Source organism: Lygodium microphyllum, chromosome 22 (assembly GCF_053477565.2).
Source record: "Lygodium microphyllum isolate KBCC chromosome 22, Lygodium_microphyllum_v1.1.10, whole genome shotgun sequence".
Taxonomy (NCBI): Eukaryota; Viridiplantae; Streptophyta; class Polypodiopsida; order Schizaeales; family Lygodiaceae; genus Lygodium; species Lygodium microphyllum.
This window is the reverse complement of record NC_141156.1, coordinates 52,604,310-52,611,948: the sequence shown is the minus strand read 5'-3', so window position 1 is coordinate 52,611,948 and position 7,639 is coordinate 52,604,310.

Here is a 7,639-nt window from a genome sequence, read left to right as displayed (position 1 = left end):
GGAATTATTAGATGTGATTCATACTCTCAAATTGCAATGATACTATTTTCTTGAAAAGAGGTTCACTTTAGCCAACTGATCATAAAAGCATCAAATGGATGTTCACTCAACCAAGTCTAAATATGAGACAATAAAACTAGATCAAGGTCTTAAAAGAGTATGACTTTGAGATCAAATACAAGCTAGGCAAGTAGAATGTCCTTGTGGATGCACTAAGTTGCAAAGCATTCCTCAAGGTTCTCATCTTGGAAGAACCTTCAAGAGCAAGATTACTAGCTTCTATAATGTCAAGGCCCAATAACCCCATCCACCACTTGCAAAGGAAGAAGTAGAAAAGGATCCAAAATATCCAATTAAGAAGGTATTTTCAACTTAAGGATTAAGATCTTAAGTTATATCTTAAGTAGCGAGACTTCTTTGTTAACAAGGAGGAGTTTTTTCACTTCAAAAGAAGGCTATGTATTCTAGCTAGTCAATAGCTAAAGAAAAAGATGCTTTGGAAATCTCATAACTCCCCATTTTTAAGACACCCTAGCTATGCCAAGATTTGCAATGCAATTAGGAAGAGCTACCATAGGGATATGCTAAGAAGCAATGTACTTAAGTATGCCATTGAATGCCTTACCTTCCAAAGAGTAAAATCAGACCATGTAGATGCTAGGAAATATTCAACCACTTGACGTATCTCAAATGAAATAGGAATTCATTAGCATGGATTTTGTGGTAGGATTGTCCTCAGTATAGGGAGGTTATAACTCAATCATGGTAATTGTGGACACGCTAATTAAGATATGCAACTACATGGTGTTAGACATTGCAAGGTTATTTGTCAAAGATTCAACTTTCATGGGTTACCAAAAAGGATCATTAATGATCGAGATTCCCTATTCACTTCTCGATTTTGGAAGATCTTATTTTAGGCTATTAGAAAAATTTAGTATGGCTTAGCACCCACAAACTAATGGTAAAATAAGACATGTTAAGAGCATATTATTGTAGAGAACCAAAGCACTAGATGTAATATCTACCCTTAGTAGAAATTTCCTACAACATCTCTTATCATCAAATCATCAAGATGACTCCATTCTAGGCTCAAGGAAGGCTACCTTACTCTCCTCAACTTCTCCAAATCCACTCTAAAGGTATTAGGGGACAATTCAAGTTGCTAAAGATCATTAGAAGGCATACACTAATCTTAGAGGACATGAATGGATCTTCAAGAAAGGGGACATAGTGTTCCTTTGCATTCGACCTAAGAAGAGTTCAATATCGTTGAGTAGATTCAAGAAGCTTAGCCCAATATATTGTGGACCTTACAAGATAAGTACCTAGGGACTAGCACATATAAGTTGCAACTACTCAAGCACTTTGAAAATCTAGAATCTCCTCCATTTTAGCTTACTAAAGGCTTATGTATCCAATCCTCAACATGTTCACGATCAACATGCTTTAATTCCAAGCCAAGGAGTCGTTGAGCTTAAATCTGAGAAAGTACATGATATTAAAAAAAAAACCTTAGGAATAGAACTCTTAAAGAATGCTTCATCTAGTGGAAGGACTACCTTGAAGAGGGCCACTTAGATTGATGAGAAATTTTTAAATAAATAACACCCCTAATTGTTCTCAAGATGAGGACACCTTGATTCCTCTAAGGGGGAGAGGATGTAATGTCCCTAGCCCTAAGGGGAGAGGATGTAATGTCCTAACCCTTTTGTCCAATGGAAATGTGAATGGTGACTTAGAAAATAATATGACAACTAAAGTTTAAAAATCTTATAAGCTTAATAGTTTTATTAATAGTGTCTTCAACTGTTTCTTTTCTTATCACTTTCACTATCAATTTGTTATCTAGCCACTACCATGCAAATACTAAGAGGGAGATAATGAGATCAAAATAGACATCATGAGCTAAGGAGCCAATAACATGATGATGGAGATGAGAAAGAACTTGGAGAAAATTGCAAGCAAAGAAGAATTCTTCTCTCTCCATGAGATAGCTCTTGGACATATCATTACAATGATCATGACAACCATATAATGGAGCCCATACTTGAGCTCAAGGCAGATTTTTGATTCTTCCATTTGTTGGCCGTCCAAACCATGAGAGAGAGAGAGAGAGAGAGAGAGAGAGAGAGAGAGAGAGAGAGAGAGAGAGAGAGAGAGAGAGAGAGAGAGAGAGAGAGAGAGAGAGAGAGAGAGAGAGAGAGAGAGAGAGAGAGAGAGAGAGAGAGAGAGAGAGAGAGAGAGAGAGTATTAACATCTCTAAAAGGGCACTGTAGCCTATGAGACTACACCAAAACATACAAAGAATTGTATTTATCATATTCAAAGATACAAGATGTGCATACGAGACTAGATGTTAGATCTCTACAAGAATATATGTGTGGTGTAGATGTAAGTGATAATACTAAGAAATAAGAGAAGAAGAAAATATAGAAATGCTCTTTTCCTTAGCTAAGTGTCTCCCTTGGGTGGAAATATAGCTCTATGTGGTTGAGGTGCCTTGAGATTTATCTTTTGTGGCACTCAATGAGAGCTCTAATCTGTCTATGATAAGGGTGTGTGGGCCTCCTCCTAAATGGATGTGGGTGTCACTAAACTTAGTGCTAGTTCTCTATCCAAGGAGATATCCCTTGAAGATGAAGCTCCTTTATAATGTATCCTACTGATTTTTGGCCCGTAGTGGTGGCGATTCCATGCTTGATTGTATGGTAGTGAAAAAGTCAATGACAACCCTTTGTCTAATCATACTTGGCTATGGGGGCTTCTATTCCATAGAATAGTAGCTCTATTCCTTTGAAGCTCCAAAAAAAGAATCCCAAATATCTCAAATCCTCAAACTACATCACCTATTGGAGGGACAAATTCCTCTCAAAACAATCACTGGTACTTGCATTGAATATCATAATATACTATACATCAATAGATATAATACTCCTTGGTCTCTACCTCTCTATCATGAAGTTGGCAGATGTGATCTACACTCTCCATACACTTTCATCTACTTTTCTCAATCCTTATAAGTGATGTGTTGAGGTGCAGATCTACCCAATAACTATATGTAAACCATGTGGAAAAATTGAGTATCCATATAGCTCGAAACCATCCTCAAAGAGCTAACGAGAATTTATTTGATAGTATGCCATCCTTGTGCTATGTGGGAAAAGGGTCTAATCCAAGTCTTCTCTATATCTAATCTCAGTATGTCTACTTGAATTTAATTGACTCTGACATAGTATAGGGAAATCTTGGGTGTAATCATGGGGATGGATGATGCAAACTCATCTACATACTCATCCGAGCATACCAACAAGGTTTGTCACCCTCTACTACTAAATGTTTACATGAAGCTAATGTTTGTCATGGGTATCTATCTTGAGGTAGCTCCCATAATCTATGTAAGAAAGTCACTACCTATAGTAGGGCCTCAACCACCATAGGCACTAGTCTTATCTTTTCTATGATGATCTCATGTGGGATTGAGCTCTTTAGTTGTATGATATGTGATATCATCACACCTAGTGGTTGCTCCATATGCTCCCATTCATCATCCAATTCACATCCCACAATTAGTTTAATGCAAAAGCATTTAGGACGTTATCTACTCAATCCACAAAACAATGGTGTCCTTTTCCAAAACATTGCAGGAATAGTCGTGATAACCTTCCATCGTGTATTTGCTCTCCCCCTTGGGATCAAAGAACGATTCTATGTAGGAATTACTTAACATTTCCTTCTTTGGACTAAGGTTTCAAACACTGTACAAAACATAAGTTCTATTAACCACTTATATTGATCAATAACCCAACCCTCTTCCCAATAAGTACAAAAGCATATGTCTTTCCTTCGACTAAGGGTTTCCCAATAAGTACAAAAGCATCTGTCTTTCCTTCGACTAAGGGTTTTCCAATCCTTAGAGCTCTCCTCTTGCCTTTGAAGATTGGGATTGTAATTCGTACCTAGCCCAATCCTCGAGTTGGGTTGATGAAGGTAGTAGTTGCCAAAGGTTCCCAATGCATCTTAGTTTTAGCCCTTATGATTGTTATTTGTGCTAACTATGCATAATATCAAGGTTCCAATCTACCAAACATGAGCTATTAGTTTGTGTTGTTAGTAAGAACTTGGGCAAAGCTTACAGCTTCGAAAATGAATTTCCTTAGGCTAAATCACTTATCATGTCTTCCATAAAATGTGCAAGCTATGTCATACTAATGGTGTGGTGGAAACACACCTATTATCGTGAGGACGGGAAGACATCAATGCTTAAAGCCTTATATGCTATTTATGAGTTTATCTTATGGCATCTAAATGCAATTAACTTCTCTTAATACATGCATTTGAGGAATTTGATCCTTCAAATAATTATGATGCAGTTTATCCTTTTCAATGTCCTATTCTTGAGGTGCATAATACGGCCCTAACATGTCTCATGTGATAATCGAGTAAGCATCCATTTATTTGGAGATACATTACTTACGACCGGAACTGTGGTTGGGTTGGCAATGGTGCCCTAACCTAAGGCTTTGTTTCGGTTTGTGGGATTGCCACCCACAATTGACATTCTTCGCTTGGGGTCATTCCTGATCTTCCTTGCTTTAGGTGTAATTCCTGCAGGAATTTCAGTAGCCTCTTGACCAAAAGGGGGGGGGGGGGGAAGGTTGCATGATAGGGATGAAGTTTGCGGGAAAGGCAATAAAATTTAGGGAAGAAGGAAGAGGAAAAGTGTGTGGCCACCCTCCTCTAAGGAGGGGAAGAGAAAGAATCTCCCCCCCCTCTCTCTCTCCCTCTCTCCCTCTCTCCCTCCCTCCCTCTCTCTCTCTCTCTCTCTCTCTCTCCCTCTTCTTCTTGTTCTTCTTCTTCCCTTCTTCTTCTTCTCCCCCTCTCTACCTGTTCTTCTTCTTCTTCCTCTCTTCTTCTTCTACCTCTCTTCTTCTTCCTCCATCTCTTCTTCTTCTTCCTCCATCTCTTCATCATCATCATCATCATCATCATCATCATCATCATCATCATCATCATCATCATCATCATCATCATCATCATCTTCTTCTTCTTCTTCTTCTTCTCCTCTCTCTCTCTCTCTCTCCCTCCTTCCCTACAGCGTCCTAGCCCCTCCTCTAAGGCTTCCTATATATTTTAATTACAATTGGGGGGAATTTATATAGGCCTTTGGGGGTTTATTATTGGGAGGCATGGGGAGAAGGTGGAGTGGTGGTATATCCCCCACCCTCCACTGTCCTTGTGGTGCATGGCTGTGGCTTGTAGTCAATTGATCGACATCGTCATCTCCTTCTCAACTTTCTCCCCTACTGTGGACATTGCATCGTTTTCTCCTCCTTTCCCCCCCTCTACACTTGTCATGGGTGATGACAGGGGGGATTAAAAAATTTTGAATATTTATTTTTTAAAAAATTAGGGGGGGTCTTACAATTGCAGCGATATGTTACATCCTCTTCCCCTTAGAGAGCTTGAGATGTCCTCATGTCGGAAGAACTGGGAAAGACAAGCATTAATGGGGATTAAGGCCTGTGGGTCTATGCATCCACTATGCTACTCTTAATGACTCAAGTAGTGCAACTCATATTATTGCAATTAGTCTAGGTAGAAGAGTAGGATTTATTTCAAATAGAAGTTATATTACATGTCAATAGAATTGCTAGGATCACTAATCATCCTGAAGAGGCGTTGTAGGTTCTAGGTCTTCTTCTTCATATGATTCCTCTATATATCTGAAGACTGCACATGTGTAGCCTCATTTCCTTGGAGGTTCATTGTCTTCTAGAGGGAAGACTGCTTGGATGTGTCCTAGCTCATTGCAGTGGAAGCATTGACGAAAGGGACATCTCCTACAGATGTGTCCTGTTTCTCTGCACATGTGGCATCTCTTGGCATGATCTCGGGGATCATCTTTGTCACCATTGCCTGAATTAAGTTCTTGGACGATTAGATTTGCTTAAAGTAATGCATCTTGCAAGTCTGTTGGACGCATTGCTTCAAGATGATGGTTTAGAGGAGTGTTTAGGCCATGGCAAAGCTTGGATACTTGTTGTGCAATATCCATAGGTGGTGTGTATTTTAGTAGGGTTACAAACTTCGAGTAATAGGCTTCCAAGGTTAATTCTAGCTATTTGAGCTTGAAGAATTTATTCATCCTAAAAGTCTGGTAGGTTGGTGGAAGGTATCGTCTGCGTACAACATCTTTCAGCTGAGCCCAAGTGACAACGGCTTCAGAAACACCTTGATCTTTGCACCATTGCTTCCATCATAACCGAGCTTGGTCAACTAACTTAAGTTTGGCTATCATTGCTTGATTGGTAGCAACAGTTCCCAAAGAAGAGAAATAATCATCTATCGACTCAATCCATATCTCCACCTCTACTGCAACATCTATTCCTTCTCCATCAAAATCAGGTGCCTTAATTTGCCTAAGAAGGAATTTCTTCTCTTGGATGTTAGCATGCGTGGGTGCAAAAGGCACCTGACAATCAAGTCATACCACTTAGGTTATTTTGTTTAGGATATGTCTACAAACCATACATTAATCAATCACATATCATTACAAAGTTTTGCTCTGATACCAACAATTACGTGCTTGCCTATTGGCTGTTCAGGCACGCTTTTAACGGTCCATAGAGAGCGATGCCGCCAACACTCCCATGGAATGTCACGGGGTTTGTCGCCTAGGGTTTCCCGATTTCGCCTTGCAAAAGAACTTCTGCGACAGCCGATCCCACTAGGATCGACCTGAAATTTGGGTTCCTAGTGGACAAGGTCTCCTGACAGCATCCTAGCGTCGAATTTTGGACATCCTACTTTACCTAGAGATAACTAATCCAAAGCAGACCCATGCCACACTTGGTTCAAAGAGAATGGGAAATGAGAGGGATGCGCCGATCAACCTCTTTGTTCGTAGGGCATAGTCCCATCTCGGTCCCCTAAAATGGCATGAATTGGGTTCTAACCTAACCATACCTAAAGGTCGAACGATGGTAATCCTTGTGAGAAGCCTCCCAGTTCTTTGGGACCACCCTCAGACCTGTCAGGGTTCTGTCTAGGTTTCGTCCACCCGCTTCCCTTAATAGTTTAGTTTTGTAATTAGGTCCTATCGCATTTATGTGTGACATTCAAAATCAGCTTCATTAATTAAGCATTTTAGGGAATAGGGTTCGTTCACGTAACTTATGGCACAGACACGAAAACAGTGCAAGCAGTCCTTTTGACAAACAAGTTTCTTAACTTATTTTCCAGTTGATCTTTGTCTCCTGCCCATACAAGAGAAATTATGTATCCCTTTTGTCCAACAGAAGTACCCGGTCCAAATCACATGGCACCATACTTTCTATCCATTATCTAGAATTGGATCTTCCAACGCCACAAACGTTGGGCTCACAGTAGTCTACTACTCTTGGCAAGGGGTTTTTAGAGCTCACTTGACCCCAAGCGACCTAGGAGTGAGACACAACTTTTGTGGTTGGCCTTTTTGCCACTCGACCTTCAGCTTGTGAAATTGAGCAGGGCCCTCTTGGGGTAATCCGTGGTGTGATCATGGAGACGATCCACCGTGCAAAATATCATTCCTTAATTAATCCAATTAAGAGCCAAGCACAATCAAGGTAATCCGCGTAACATCATCTTCCAAGAA